The 17029-nt window shown below is 42.4% G+C and overlaps 1 protein-coding gene across 1 annotated transcript in view; it reads left to right on the forward strand.

The window, feature by feature from the left end:
* Positions 1-17029, forward strand: part of LSAMP (limbic system associated membrane protein) — a 977871-nt gene that overhangs the window by 455333 nt on the left and 505509 nt on the right. The window lies entirely within an intron of this gene.

Raw genomic sequence — 17029 nt, forward strand, 5'->3', positions numbered from 1 at the left:
GATATCCCTCCATCTCTTCCATCAGCCCATGCACCCTGGTTTCCTCTTCATCTTTGCACCTCTGTCTCCTCAGATCTTGGCTGACACAAATCCTCCTCCAGGTAAAGCGTGCTTCATGTAGACAGTCTTCTTCATGGGAGCTCTTGCCAGACTTATGTGTACCAGAAGCCTCACCACCAGTAGGGGAGGGCAGTTTCTCTGATCTTTTCGCTTCTTGGTCTGCCCAGGACTGTCAGCTTGGGAAACTAGGAAAGTCTGTGGTTGTAGATGGTGTGAGGGGGAACCACTGGCTGCTGGGAGTTGGTTTGTGAGACCTGTCAAAACCTGAAACCTGTCCGTTTCAGCCTAACTGCTGTCTTGGAAATGTAGACTTTCTCTGAGTTTCTTTAGCCAGTGAGCTCACAGGTTTCTCTCCAAAAACAGAGGTTATTTTAAAATGACCTGCATTTTTGTAACACTCTGCTGGCTCCTGTTTCATGACTCGAGACTGTCACTTCAGTCTGGCCAGTGTGTCTTTCATGACATCTCAAAAGGATGGTGAGGTAATCGTTCATCTCAGAAAAATTAGCTCTGATCACAGAATATCCAGCATTGGGAAGGGACCCAAAGGGACTGTTGAGTCCAACTCCTGTCTCCATACAGCACCACCCCAGTCTAAACCCCATGTCTGAGAGTGGTGTCCAAATGCCCCCTGAACTCTAGCACTTGGTGCCGTGCCCACTGCCCTGGGCAGGCTGTTCCATGCTGACCGCCCTGTGGTGCAGACCCTGTCCCTAACCCCCAGCTGCCCCTCCCCTGACACAGCTCCATGCCGTTCCCTCGGGCCCTGTCGCTGTCACACAGAGCAGAGCTCTGCGCTGCCCCTCCGCTCCCTGTGAGGAGCTGCAGCCGCCATCAGGCCTCCCCTCAGCTCCTCTGCTCCAGTTCCTACTGAGGTAGTCATCTCACTGTACACAGAGGTAGTTTCAGCCACATGAGGGCTCTGTGAGAGGTATACATTTTTTATTTATCAGACACGGAGGAGAGGGGACTTGCAGAAAGATAAGCTGTGCATGGACTGTGTGCCAGCATTGCAGCATGTTCCCTTTGGTCTTTGTTGGTTGCCTGGTATGCTGTACAGAGATGGCTCTGAGTAGAATAATGAAATACTATTATTGGGATGCTGCAGAGAGACAGAAGAACAGTGGCATTGTACGCAGGTTTTATTTACAGAGGGAGTGTTAATGGAGAGCATCTGAATTACTGCATGCAGAACTGTGTGAGCTGGTGGGACCAACAATAACAAAATAAGTGTTTGTAGCACCTTGCTCAGACTGCATTGAGAAAGCAGGAGGATGGTAGCACAGAAAGGCTATGTGATCCTGCGTGCCGTGGTGAGGTAGTGATAAGCATCTTGTACATTAGAGCCTTTCCTCAAAGCTAGTGAGTAGATAGTGGGTGTGATACTGTGCATAGTGTGAGAAGTCAACACGCTGGATACCACGCAAAGCAGACAGTGCGAGGCTGTTCATCGTTGGAGAGATTACAACAGAACCAGCCCATGTTTGAAGGCTTCCAAAAGCCTTCCCTTGACTTTGATCATTTGCAACTCATTCTCCCAGTACACAGCCAAGACCCACTGATCTGGGAAAGTATTGCAGCTGTTGCTGTAAACCTCCAGAAGGATCTAAAAAGCTAATTGCAACAGCCAAACCAGCTGTTAGAATAAGGGCTACATTCTCAGTCCTCAGATCCCAGCATGTCCCTATGGGATGGAGTTTCTTCTTCAGCTCTAGGAAGCTGAGGGGAAGCAGCTGGGCTCTTTGCTAAACCTGCATTAACTAGGCTGGGAGAGACTTTTCTGCCAATCAGGAGACTAAAATCTTAACAGCTGCTGTCATTTTGGGCCAGAGTGTGGAAGCTTTTACAAGGGACAGGGTTTTTGTGTTCACTTGAGACATAGGGGAGTTTGTCTTTCTATTTCTTTTAACTGTTTCCTTCCTCAAACACAGTAGAGACTGACCTGACTGACCTGAACCATCATGGGTTGTGCTATACGTTTCAGCTCCCATCTTTCCTTTCACAGCTGGTAAGGAATTTCTCCCCGCAGCATCCTGGCTTTGCTGCAGCAAGATTGCTGAAGTGCCTGAGCAAGACAAGGGGAACAACAGAAAGCTTTTACAGGATAATACCAGTAATGGTGGGGAGTTTGATGCTCACTGTTGCGTTAAAACACTAGCTTGTGTATTTTTATGTCGTTTTTCCCAAGTGTGATAAACTGGGAGTGATTTTTTATCCCCATTCCTTAGCAGAAGCATTTTGTGTGTTATAGGGGAATACTCTTTGTTACAGGGTGGAAGAAGAATGGTGAGCTAAGGATAGTGAACAATAGCACCCTGTTGTGTGGTCATCTCTGACAACCAGGCAATCACTAGATTCAGTAGCACATCTTGCTCTGCAGCCTGGTTAAAGCACAGAGTCCAAGTGAGTTTATTATGGAGGCACTGGAGTGTGTCTGCTCCACAGTCCCTAGGATGATCCACTTACTCAAATTATCCATTTTTTCCTCGTCCTGTAGGGCATCCCTGTTATCTTCCCTCCCTATTATCCAAGATAATAGAGAGCTGACTTGCAATAATGCAGTCACAATGGCTCCACAGTGTCTGAATGATTCCCATGTGATTGACATTTTGTGTCTGTCTGAAGCTTCCTGAAGAGCAATTCTCCATCAACACTTCTTTCATCAGTAGGCATTAGGCAGAACAGGGTCCTATAGCACAAGTCTATTAAAGCCAAAAAAGAAATCTATTTCACTATGACAAACAGGAGATGTGAATTATACAAATGGATAAGGCACTGCGTAGAGTGTCAATTCTGTGTGTTTATATGTCATACTGTAGCTGGGCATCAAGGTCAAATAGAACCTGAGGGTCTCTGTTTTTGGAAGCCAGGTTTCCTCAGCTGCCCAGACTTAACAAAGAGTGCAGACAAGAAACGGGGGGAGTTGAAGCATCTCCATGTTTTCACAACTGCTGTTAGGCAAGAGCAGACAGTTCAAGTGGAAATGACAAAGTCCCAAACTATCATTACTCCTCTGTGGGGTTTTCTTCAGCATTTGGAGGTCCTAGCCCATACCAGATGTAGTATTTAGGAAGATATAGCCTTTTAGTGCTTTTGTGAGTCAAAGTTTTATTTCTTATTGCATTTCTAGGCCAAGAAGCAGCTCTGAAAGTCTATGAAAAAGACCAGATTACAACCTTGGTTTTGCTAGCTCAGTGGAGATGGGTATTTATCTCACAGAAATTCAAAGTTTTGGTCAGTCAAGGCTTATGAGATTCAGCACCCTTAATCACAGTCCACTACCTTTGGTGGATAGGTGGAGTAATGTGGGAATGAGAGCAAGTTCCATGTTCTCAGCTTTGCTCTTTGTTCAAAAGCAAAATCTGAATTCTGTATTTACCTCTCATGTTAAAGAGGGGGTGAACCCATAGCCAGCCCTTCATGGTTTGCAGAGCCTGAGGAGCTTCATTCCAGCTTTTCGCTTTGCTTTGGTATAAGAGAAACATGAGCAATGGCCCATCTGCATTGAATACCCCTGTAGGTGGAGGTTATTTATGAACCTGAAAATGCAGCCAAAGGCCAGCCCCTCAGCTGGCATAAATCTAAATGCAATGTGACAAAGGCACACTCAATTACACCGGCTGACCTGATGGTTTAAAATTTCTTATAAATTCGATATACTTTGTTCTCAGCAAATGTTTTTCACTAGACTTTGTTTTTCTGTAGGAATATTTTCAAAGTAACACCAATGTAATTTCTCAGGCAGCGGGCTGTTTTAGCTTTGACTTCCTTTGCTTTGTCAGAGCATTTTGCAATATCCTTACTTTTATGTTGTGGTACTTGCTACTTAAGTAGCACGTGGTGATTTTTGTGGTGTGAATGAATGACTGAAACTTTTTTTCCTTTTTTTTTTTTTTTTTTTTTTTTTTTAAGAAAGAAAAAAAAGAAAAAAGAAAAAGTGAATTATGCACTTTCCAGAACTAATCTTCAGGCACTTGATCTGTGCTAAAATGCATGAGGCTTTGGGGATTTGTGAACATTTTCATGAATAATAAGAACTTCACAAATAACAGGAAAGCAAGCTTACTGATCTTATTCCCAAATCTTTTATACGTAGAAGAGATATGAACAGTTTTCGAAGGAGTATGGAGGCAGGTCACTTTTTTTCTGAAGTGGAAAAAAAAGAGAAACAAAGAATCGGGCATGCGGGAAAGAAAATGAACCACATTATTTGCAAGGTTCCCACATCCATGAGTATGCCTTAACTTTTATAGATTTTCAATAAATTAGTGTAACTACTGTATCCAGGGTTTCTTGTTGTTGTTTTTCCCTTCCAATGTTGATGTGACTGAGAGGGAATCTAAATGCAACAGCTTAGGAGAAGAAGAGGGGAAATTATCATATTTAATATTTTTTATACAGAAACTGGTGTACTTTATGGAGCATCATCTGATTAACTCTTTTCAGTTCTGCAATGTGTGTGTATGAAAGTAGGGAGGAGAAATGAGAATTAGGCCATATTTTTCCTGGCATGAGGTACTGTTGCTGCAACACTTGTATGGCTGGCAGCATGAGACATAATATTACCTAGAAGAAAACTTTCAAGTGTTGAATTAATTTCCCACCATCTGCAATCTGTCTGTACTGGAAATCTAGCTCGAGAGAGAGAGGGAGAAACTGGGGAACAGATCTGGATATTCAGCAATTAGGTTTGGAGAAATTAAAATTATTTTCAGGAACTGTTTTCTTGTCAGCTGTTTGGTGGCTGGAAGGGTTCAGTCAGCTGGGGAGCTGGGTTTGGAAAAAGCTCTTTTGCTTAAGTGGCCTGAGAGCATTGGAAGAGAGGAGCAGTGCTGTTTCGCAGAGCTGCTGCCAGTTGCAATTAGGGACAGACCACGGGTGCTGGCAACCAAGCTCTGAGAAAGCATACATGGAAATTTAGCTATGTCCAAATGGGATTTGCTCAAAAGGATAGTATTGAGTAGGGATGAAATCTTACTGTGATGCAGCTGTAGATGTCGAGAGAGGAAGGAATGGATGGTAGATCAACACAGAAGGCACTGGAAGGAAGAGGGAGCAGCAGAAAGGAGGATGTCAGGCACCTGTCATTTCTTTGACTGCTGCCTACATCACTGAACCATGGAGAGAAAAACCCTCACGGGAGAAGATGAGTCACTGAATATTCAGTGGAACTGCCTTGTGCAGAGAGCCTGGAAAGGATGGCCCTGCCTAGGCTGCTACTTTTGCAGCCAGAGCATGACGAGCCCTTTCCAATCTACAGAGTGACAGGGGGTAGGAGACAAAGTGAAGATGCAGTTGCTGGTGGGCGTTCTGTCTCCTGTAAGATGCTTATGTTTCTGTGTTTTCTTCTCTTCTGGGTAAGTGTATAAAGTGTTTTTGAATGGTTCTAAGGAGCTCTGGCTGATGCTGTACAGGCATTGTTCTGGTTTCTTCAAGGAGGAGGAAAATACTGAACTCTGAAGTGGTAACATGATAACCTGTGCAGCAGATGTGCCAATGGTCACTAAGGAGCAGAAGCATGCTGTGCCCGTAACCCAGATATCGATAGATGAAAACCATCCTCTGCTAAGCTCTCAGTTGATGCTTGGACTAGATGATCTTAGTGGTCTTTTCCAAACTTAATGGTTCTGTGATTCTATGATTCATCTATCAATGTGTTATTTGTATTTAGCTGTAACCCACAGCCTGTCAGAATCAATCCTCTTGATTCCATAGTGCAGCTTGCAGGCCATGTCCTGCATCCCATTGTGGGCCATCTCAGTTTCCAGTCTTTCTGAGGGCCTCCCCAAAGGATTAGAGGGTGTTTTCTAGAAGAAGAGCTTAAATATCAGCCCAAAAGTATTTGTGACCTTTGCTGCTCTTTTTATCTTGAGATATTCTTGGATATTTGAGTGTTGCAGCAATCCATATAGTCAGTTCTCATAGCTTGCCACTTCAAGTGCCGAGAGCTCCCAGGACGAGGTTTTCTAAATTTCTCTTTCTCTAGCTGACTTTTCATTCACCCAGTGGGGGATTGTTTGGAGAACATAGTGACAACTAAGCAAAAGAAAATTCACAGCGACACTTGGGGCAAAGCTCCTTGGCAGCGAGATGAATTGAGCTTCTCAGGGGAAGTTCCAGCAATGCTGTTGTTTCAGATGTTCAAAACTCTGTAGGTCAGAAATCGCAGGGAACTGTTCTTTGCTGGCATATGGACATAGTGGTGGAGATGATGGGTCTGTCTCCTCTCTGACAGCTTTTATTTTTTTGTTATTATTTATTGTTTTATCAGCTTCAGATCATTGATTTCACCTCTATTTCAGTCTTGCTGTATATACTACACAGTCCATAATAAGCATGGTACTAAATGATATGCTTTTGTGCTGATGTGGTGCTTGTTTGTTTCCCAGTGGAACAAGGTGATATAAGCACATACATTAAACATATTTATGACAAATTTCTCATCTATTACTTTTATTTAGAGTGGTTTTGAAGTAGTGCAGATTGTGCTGGAAAACAAACATCTTTTTAGAGGTAGACAGCAAATCCAAAAGTATATTTGCATCCTTACTCCTTTTTTTATTATTATTATTATTTTACACAGGCAACTACAAAGCTGCAAGGGAAAAAAAGAGCTCACTACTTTCATACAGTCAGGACAATAGATTCTGGCTCATCTCTACTTGCTGAGAATCTCTCCTCAGTAAAGCAGAGAGACCACAGTAAACTGGAAACAGTGGCTGTGTCCTTCCTTTGTTGCTTTGAGCTGGGACAGCTCCCCTGAAGCTGGGAAACTCTTTGGATCTATACCTTTAAAGGCTTTGTGCATAAAGCCAGCAAAGCAACTCAGTATTCATGCACATGGCTATTATTAAGCATCTGGTTTTTGTTTACAAATAGTCCCTACTCCAGCAAAAAGGGAGTAGGGAAAATGAGCATGTTCAGAGGCTGGGGAAATGTGTTGGGAGGTAAAGGAAACTATCATTCGATTTCTGTGCCCTGGAAAGACCACAGATATACGTACCTGTACGTGTCACCTGAGAGCTACTGCAGTGTGGTAAATGCTGAGCCCTTGTGTGTTTTAGGAAAGTGTGTCTCTAAAGTGGTTCGTAAAAGGAAATTGATACTTACATTAGATAATAATGTCAAATAAGAGATCTCTCTTGAAGTTGAGTGCCTCCGTTCTTGGCAAGCCTGCTACTTCTTGTCCTGACTTACTTGAGAGAATATTCTTGCCTCCAGCTTTTTAATCTTCACTGATATCTATCATTTTTCTAGTTTTCCTAGCCTCATAGATAGGCTTCAGCTGGACTTAGCTTAGGTTTCAAATGGTCTTACCTGGCTCAACCATGTAAAATGTAGCTCTGCTGTCCTGCTATTGGACCATGTCTATCAACATACTATGAAACTGAGATTCGTAGGGAAAAAAATGCTTTTCAGATGCACCATTCCTTCTTATAGATATAGATTAGTCTTATTATAATGAATGCTATTAGACATTTTCTCTTATGCTGATCTTTCATATCATTTTTAGCTCTGGTAACAACATTAAGTTTAATGCAAAAAAGCCCCTGCTACTGGAAAATTGTTAGAATACCTTGAGCAAAATACCTTTGGTGCTCTATTTTTATTTTTTACTTTTATCTTTGTCAGCCAGACCTTTTTATACTTTTATTATGGCCTTCTGAACCAGATATTTGGTTCAGAATTGGCTTGCTATTTCTGAACCTGTTTTCCCAAAGACTGTAATTACCAGGTTGTTTGGGAATCCTGGGGCCTTCAGGAAGCCCTTTATCCTGATCTGAAACCTGCAGGAATTTAGTTAGTGTAATAATTTGTATCCACATTCGATGTAGTCAACTGACTTTATCTCTGACAGTGACCTTTGTAGTGAACTGAGCTGACATGTGGTGTTCATGTATGCAGTTTGAGGCAGGGCTCTGGGAAAGCAGCAGTATGGACCAGTCTTAAGTCCCTTATGGAGAAGTCAGATAAAAGAGTCATGAAATAGCTTGGAAAATAATGAACATTTATATACCATAGTAAGAGCCAAAGGCTTGCAGCCATGTTAGAAAATGCTTCCAAATTTGGTTACAAGAATGAGAGGTTGCAGGCTTTTGAGCTTTCCCTCTTCATTCATTTCCCATAGTATCCACCAATTCATTTACTTTTTCTCCTTCTTCTCTGGCATTCTTCTTTGCTTTCACATTCTGTTCTTTGATCTTCTGCCTCGAATGCTAAGTGACTCTTCTGCCCTGCATACTTCTGTGTGTTTGCAATTTTTTAAAATTTATAATAAAGCTGAGGCCTGATTGTCTTTGAAAGTAAGCTCTAGCTGGGTTATTTATCAGCTATGTAGATTGCATTTCCTTAATCTAGTTAGCTATTTGGTTTATAAAGACATATTGCATGCAGTCAGTGGATAATGCAGTTATAAACTACATTGCATAGAATTTCCATTTCTTGTCTGCTGTTTTGGGAACAGATGTGAAAAATTTCATCCTGATCCAGTGGTTTTCACTGTTGCTGTTTTCTCTTGAGTGTATTAGGCACTCTTCTCCCTATCTGGCTTTCTGTTTTCTAAATGCTCTTCTTCCATGGATCAGTTTAATTAAATCCTCTGCTGTTTGGACCTGCTGGCACGGGCCCTCTTGAAGTCACTAAGATGAGCACAGTGCTCCTGAGAATGAAGGACTGTTTGCATTGGTAGGTAACGCCAAACACTTACGACTGAGTGCAGTATGTAGTCTTACCCTAAATTATAGCAGCAGAGGCCTCTTAACACCTCCAAGTTGAATTTAATTTGGCGATTACAGTCCAGCTCGACTTCTAATATTTGCCAATTGTCATGTGAACCTGCTAGTGATTTTGTTTAGTATTTAATACACTAACTCACTAAATCCCCAGATTGTATGAAGATCTCAAGAAGAGAAGATAAAATGATTTGAGCTTCTCGCTATGTAATTATCAGTTTTGTCCAGTGCTGTCAACATTACCAATATAATGGGCTCAATTTGAGTCAAAAGGAACCTAGTCTATGGCACAGCATCAGAGCTTTTATGGGCCCCTAGACAGGGTATTTTGAAACACTGGCAAGTCTCATCAGACAGTGATATGCTGTCTTTCAAGTGCCTCTCTGCAGCGATCTGTGTGCACTGGTGGAACAAATCCAGTCAGCAGCTCTCTTGGTACTGTCCTTTCATCTGGTGATAAAGTAACAGTCTCCAGATGTCTGCCATGGTGGTGTTCAAGTAAGGGGGGGAAAGGAAGCAGTGGACAAGAGGACCTTTGATGCAGAGATGCTAAACTTACAAGTGGGACCTTCATTCTTGTCTCTTGGGCATGGGTCCAGGTGAGCACACGTAGGTGGAGCAGAATGCAAATATGTCTGTGCAGGCAGGGCAATGATCTGGATCTGAGATGATTTGGAGGAGGTGTGTTACAGCAGTTAAGCACAGGACATTTCTTTGCTGGGAGCTGAGTTTGATCTTGGAACAGGACTTCTGTGTGAAATGAGTTCTGCTAGGTGCTGATCTCTTTCCAATTGAGTGACTCCTGTATTTGGAGATGAATGAGGCTGGAGTTCAGCCCACATTGCAGTTGGGTGCATGTTAACCTATGTCCTCTCTGTGAGACAGATTTGCCTGGCACTCAGACTGTACCACCCAGTGCAACTGTGAAAGTGAGAAGAATTTGAGAATAAACCTAGAGACAGAGGGTATGCATAACTGACTGTAAAGGCACAATATCTGCCTGTTTGACTCGCAAGCTGAAGTTTCTTTCACAAATTTATTTCCTATAGTCTTGTATCCTCTGATTTCTCTGGCATGTATGCTTACATCAATTTAGAGGATTTTGCACCTGGTCCAAAAATGCCCCTCTACTTCTGTCTTCCTTGTGCCTTCTGGTATACACTTTTGGCTCACAGGTACAATAGATACCTCAGTGATCAGTCAGATAGAGAAGTTTCTGAGAATGCATTTGAGAAAAGTGTGAAATTTGCAAGTACTCCTCTGATGCTATAGTGACTGTAGCATGTACCACACAAACTGCATTTATGTGGATCAAGCTGAATGGAAATACAGCCTCGCCATAAATTAGAGGACAGGGCCTCTTTTCCCTCTACATTCCTGCCTGCCTGACTCCCCTAGCTCTTCACTCTTTCTCTCATTGCTTGCCCTCTGAACACTGCTCAGCGGCATTGCAGGATGCTGGGATGGGTGTTTGAGCCATGGCCATCCATGCCTCTGTTTTACAGATGAAGCCAGACAGACTCCACAGCATGCTCGGAATGATGAGCTGCTCTTTTGTGAGAGGCTGTGCTGTGCGAAGTACCTGCTTCTCTCTGATCCAAGCCCCTGCAAACTGTTGTGCCCACCACAATGCCACTGCCAAGAACTCACAGCAAGGTCATTCTGTGCTTGCATTGTCCTCCAGGGAGATCCACATGCCGGCAGAGTTAATTACACTAACAGCCGCAGAAATTATATTGGCCCACCACTGGCCTAGTGAGATGAATATCTCCATTTCTTAGTCACAGGGGGATGTTAATGGTATTTTTATTAACTGGTGACCTGTTGACTGCTATTAGAATATAGATTGTATGCATAAACCAGGTCAGGGTACTGAAGATATGATTATAGAGCAATTACTGTGTCAGCCAGTGTGGCTTCTAATCAGAGCTGGCAAAGAGTCTTTGGAAGCCTGAAAACTGTTTTTGGAGTCCAACAAGAAGAAACAGCTTTGAATCAAAGTCCGTATTGTGCCCTTACATCTTTCTGGAATTATATGTCTGATTTTCTGTGATTAGGATGGGCAGTCGAGGCAGAAAGAAGTCTAAGAAGGACAGCCTTAGTGGAACACAACAGATTAAGGGAGTTCAAAGTGTGAAAACTTTTTTCTTTTCTTTTTTTTTTTTTTATTATATGGTTTATGTTTATTCCACTGAGCTGTCTGGGGATGCTAATTCTGCTCTTGCCCTTTAAAATGAACTGCAAGGTCATATGGCTGAGTGTCTGGGATGTCAGTAAAAACGATTACATTAATACATGCATTTCATTTGATGAGGGCCATAGCTACACAACCAGATTTAGAAACGCTCCACGTTTGTCAGAACCATTAAAGGAAAAAAGAAATTATAAAATGGAGAGCTTGTGCTTTAGATACAGAATCAGGGGCTGACTCTTCTCTGAGATGCAGCTGCTCATTCAGAGGTTGAACCGGATGCCTCAGTTCCCAAAGAGTAGCTTTGTTCCACCAGCAGCACCGCTGATCCCAGTGAAACGATGGGAAGAGGCAGAGGAGCTGCTCTGCAGGAATGAGAATTTGAGACTCACGTGTGCTTGCTCTGACACCTGTAAACACATTTGTATTCTCATTCACGGACTAGACTTGAACATGCTTGAGGTCACCAGTGCACCTGCTAAATACATTTTATATTTCATGTTTTTTAGTGGTGAACATTGGCTTTACTGGAGGGTAGGGCACAACAATATTTGTATGTTTATGATTATCCCATTTCCAAAAAAAAAAAAAGCTCTACGACAGCTGAGATCTGAGCAGCTGAATAATGTCATGGTAATCTGAGGCAAAAACCAGATTTGTGTGTCTGGTTCCCAGGTTTATGAAAAGAACAAACTTGTTGAGATTCAGGAGGAAACAAAATGGTTATAGATTTCATTTGATGATTAACATATAATACGTAGCTTAGAGGATAAACTCTCTTCTAGTTTGGAGCTGGAATTGAGCTTCTGTAGAAAAAATAAAATTTGAATGATTAGCTAGACTTTCGGCACTGAGGGAGTTGAGTTGCATGCTGAACCTTGAGGAGGAGGCATGTTTCTGTTTTTTTCCGTCAGATTTTCAATGATCTCTGCAGTTGCCATTGTTATCAATGTGGTTAGTAAGTCCTGAGTATTCTTGAAAATTCATCCACTGATCTTTTGAGATTTGTTCCAATTCTGTCTCTTTTTTTAGCTTGTGAATGAAAAGGACGTATTCTGAGGGGGCAGAAAGAGAAGGTGGGAAGAGCAAGAGATTAATGTGCTTCTTGAACCAAACTCCTCGTGAGAGGAAAGGGAAAAATGTTCTTTTGCTGCCGACAGTAGCTTCAATCCACCATGAAATGGTGACAATTCTTGACATACTTTTTTTTTTATCTTAAAGTTTATTTTGTGTAGTGTCCTCGTGAGAGTGTTTGCTTCTGCTTAATAAATAAATAAAAGGATATCATCATTTGTAATCTGAAACATAAACCATCAAGAATTAGAATGGCACTGAGAGGCCCAATAGCAGTTATTCTTGCAAGTGTTAAAATTTTTTTAGCTAATGTCATGATTCTTTAGTGTTTGACTTATTATCTTTGAATACTGAAATATGCTACTAAGGCAGATTTTCTTTCTTAAACACTTTTTCTCTGACTAACTTCCCATTCCAGCAGCTTGGCATCTATTTAATACTCTGTGTGTCAGAAATTCCCATCTCGGAGATGACTCTATTTCCATCAAAGCGGCAGCCGTACTTTACAATTTCACTTATTAACAGCCTACTGAGATAATTGGGTCTGCCCAGCTCATTAAAAGTAAAATATTGATGTTTTCTTAGGGTGGATGTAATTATCTTGCCCCCCCAGGGAACAGCAGCATGGAGGAGGAGGGTGTGGTCTAATACACATCCTGCTATGCACCTGCTTGTGCTTTGTAGTGGAGGAAATTAGGAACTCCTAGCACCGTTACATCGTTAACAATAGGTGAAGATGGGGAAATGCAAGGAAAGATATTTTCTTTCTAACCTGAAAAACAAAAAACAAATTGACTTTTTCTTTTTTTCTTTTTAAATTTTATTTCAATCCTGGTTTTAGCAGAAGTGTCACAGTGTTTCTGTGTGTGGTGGTTTCGCACTGATGGCAGCTCAGCTCTACCACTCCTCTCTCTCATTCCCTCTCTTCAGTGCAACGGGGAGAAAATATGATGAAAAAAGGCTCAAGAGCTCCTGGGCTCTGCTCACAAAGGCCACCTCCACAGCCACCCCACCAAAACCTTGCCGCATAAACCAATATACTAATGTATAATACTATACTATAGTATACTCTCTGTAATATACATCTGCAAACATTCCATTCCAGGAGAGATGTCTCCTTTATCTCTCCTTCATGAGAAGCTGCAGTGGTGGAGGTTTTTCTTTACTGCCCCACTCGATGCTACTCAGATGAGATTGATGGAGCCAGTTGTACAGGTAAAGAACAACACTGTTCCAGCCTTTTATTCCTGAGAGCTTTTTTTCTCCAGCAACTGTTGATGTCCTGATGCCTCTGTGGGGCACTAGATAGGTCACTCTCAAATCCAGTAGTACTGGTTATCAAGTGTTATATTAGACAGTAATGACTTATAGCTTTCATAGGTCCACTGGTGGACCAGGAGCACTGAGATATGGATGTTCTTGTACTCCCTTGCCATGAGTTACTTAGTATGTCTTGTCCAACTGCAATTGTGAGATGTTTCAAAGGTGCTGTACAGGCAGTGGACTTCATTGCTGAAAATGGACACGGAGGGATATCAGGATTTAAAAAAAAAAAAAGCACTTTTTCCTCCCCTTTCTGGTTGTTTTAAATGAGTGGTAGAAGACAACTTCAAAAGAAGATCTGAAATATCATAGAACACTGAGCGTGACTTAGATGTTCCTATCTCATTGTCCTGTCTTTGGCACATAGAATCTCACCTCTAATTGAAAATGTGATAAAGGCTCCTGAGTCATTTTGGTTGCCAGTGAAGGTATTTTACCTATGTAAAATACTCACATACTTGGTTAAGGAAGTGTTGCAACATCCAAATCAGTGGAGACAAACTGCAATTTTCAGGCCTGGGTATGGTTTGGCTGTAGGATCATCAGTTTGTTTCACTTCCAAGAAGAGCTGTACCAGCTTAAAAGCTGCAAAAATCTTGATGTGCTCTCTCTTCTGTTAGCAGCACTGCAGAGGCATTTTCTTATTTTGGAGAAAGCTCCTGTTCTGCTATGCCACAAATGATGTATACAGCTCTGCAAAATGGCTGGAGGCAGCATTATAATTTTTCAGGTTGCTTCTGCAGTCAACTCTGGAGTGCTTCATATGGAGGTCAGTGATAGATGTCTCTTGAGCAAGAATTAGGAAAATGGTGTAAAACCAGCAGGGCTCGTTCCTCTTGTGCTTTAAGAGCACGCTGCCTCAGACTTGGCTAATATAAAGATGGGGCTCTCTCAGCATCAGTGTGACTTAAAAATCAGCCGCTTCCAGGATGCCAGCCAAAAAAGAGAGACTTTTAAGCAGGCCAGTTCCTGCTTAGGCAGACTGTGAAATAAGTGGTCGTGTTTCTGAAAGAGCTCACCATGTTCTGGCTGTAACTGTCACAGTAGGAATTGCTGGGCCCTGGGCACTTTGGTATATCTGGCCTTTATTTGGATAATGGGAGCTGAGCAGTTTGGAAAAATCTGTCCCTAATTATTGGTGCAGAGCCCTTGAAAATCTGGCCCTAAGCTCTTCTCAAATAAAAAATCTGGCCTCATGGGCACAACACTGTCAGAAGCGGTGCCTGGCATAAAGTGCTTCTTATCCTTTTCAGTGATTCTGTCCTCCTGTGAAGTTTCTAATTTATTTTAATTGCTTTAAAACTTTTTAAATGAGGCTATTTAATGGCTAGGATTTTGACTTATGGATCGAAGCTTCACTGCACTCCACATTAAATGGCGTGCATTTCGTTATGCCTAAATTCTATTGTTATGCCTGCCCTTTGTGCTGCCTTTTCATTTTCCAGTTTGGGGGTAGTTACGTTTCTAGGGCTCCCATCTGTCATAATTTAGTGTTTCTTCAGCACTTTTTCTCATCTTAGGAAGCCATTCAGCATGTCCAAATATTGCTTTATGCCTGCATGGACAATGCTCTCTATCTCTGGAGGCGTCTATTCTGTTTCACAAAGGGAAACACTGCCGTACATCTGACTGTGGACCGAATGCAGCAACGTCTCTTTGAGCCACTGGGTTGTAAAGAGATGAACTCGCTGGCTGTCCTCTCTCAAAGCCTTTCATGAGCCTGACTGTTCCTGGGGGTTTCTTTGCATGGACCACAATTGAGCCTAGTTCTTCCTGTGATTGCTGTTTCACAGAGGGTAGCGCTACACAGAGGTAAGAATGGAGTTTTGTTGCATTTAAATTCATGTCCCCAGTAGCCATTGGCTGGAGCTAAAAGGCTGAATCCGCATCCTGTTAATTAAGTCCTCCTGTCTTTCTTGTGGGAACCGTTTTGAATGGCATTTCTCTTCGTCCTGTCTTCTACCTGGGGTGATAGTCTGCTCTGCTGTTCTTGCAGCAGAAAGAGAGATCCCTTTGACAACATGCCTGTCTGAAAGTGGGGAAGGGGAATGGTGTCAAGAGAGCAAAGAGCTAAAAGTGTGATACAGGAATCTAGAACTGGGTCAGGAGACTCATCATCCATCCCGGGTCCTAGAGAACATGGTTGGAGTTCCCTAGCAGCTGAAGAAGTTGGGACTTTTGCCTCTGTGCTTCATCAGAATGATAACACATCCAGTGAAACAATAACTACACAAAGCCAAAAGTGAGAAAACATCCATTCCAGCAGCTGAGGCCACTGTTGTCACAGAGTTTTTGTGCATCCCTTGATAGACTATGGAGCTGTTCCATGCCTCAATTTCTGTTTGTAGCACAGGAGCCACAAAGCCTGCCTGTCTTTCAGAGCCATTCTGAATGATTTTTGCAGCATTCTTTTCTCTTGTGTTCTTTTTTGTTTGCTTGTTTGTTTGTTTTTCCCTTGCATTTGTAAAATTAGCAGGGGCAATCTGGTAAGAAAGCAGCTTTCACAAGGACCTTCAGCTTTGTGTAGAAGATAGTATGATTTGCTTAATTATGAGAGCAGAAGGTTTCTTTGTTGCACAGAAGTCTATTGAGACCTATACCTGGAGTTGTTTTAGCAGAAGTGCCACACGTTTCCTGACCAGAGCTGCTACTTGTTTACTGGTCTGGTCAGATGAGATTCCAGCATAACTTTATGCTGCTGCAGAAACCAACATGCTGAATTTCTTGCTCCAGGGAAATCAACTGCTACATTCTTCAGTTTCAATGAAACTGAAGTTTCAACTCAATTTCTAGGGAGAGACCCTGTGGGTTATATCTGCTTGTTTGTCAGATAGGTCCTTCTGGTGTTTTTGGTTTTGGTGAGGGATTGATTTTCCCTTCTTACACAGCCATTGTGCCACAAGTGGCAGAAGAGCAAATGCTCAGTAGGGACTGAGGCACCAGTAATGCTTTGAAGCCAGTCAGAGGTGCACTGTAACACCTGGAGATGACTGAAATTTGGAAGAAGAGTGTGTGTCATTGAGGCAGAAGCATTGTGTGCTTTCTGGAAAAATGACTGTTAAGGAAGAGGGGTGGTCTTTGTATTTTCTCATTCAGTAGCAGTATCCAGTCACTCATATCCACAATGGCAAGAAACCACGAGCAGAAAACAATCTGGAGATGTTTCTCTGCCAGCATCCTGGAAGTTTTCCTGGGGAAACAAGATTTGCATGCTAGGTGAAATTCAGACAGGTGGGTGGTTAGCAGCCCATCAGATGCATTCATCTCATCCTGGTGCTTTTATTTATTTATTTATTTTAAAGGTATCCCCTTCTCCCCTCACCATTTAAAACAGAAAATAATAATTAAGAGTTTCTGCAGAGGCTCCAGATGGATTAGGGATGTCTCCCTAGAGGTTGGCTGACATTTCTGTTCTCTGAGTGTCTCTGTTCCACTCCCTCGTCAAGCAGCAAACCTCGATTCCAGCGGCCATCTGATTAAACAACAAAGCATCAGCAAGTACTAAAAGTCACTTCTCTTGGGCCAGGCTGCACTGACAGCAAGGGCAGAAAGAGAAAATGATGAAAGGGGAGGAAGTCTTTTGGTGCAAAACATGTCTGTTGCTACTGCATGGAGAGCTGGAAGATGAAATGTTTTCCTTCGTATGATC

This window comes from Meleagris gallopavo, chromosome 1 (genome assembly GCF_905368555.1).
Source record: "Meleagris gallopavo chromosome 1, MGAL_WU_HG_1.1, whole genome shotgun sequence".
Taxonomy (NCBI): Eukaryota; Metazoa; Chordata; class Aves; order Galliformes; family Phasianidae; genus Meleagris; species Meleagris gallopavo.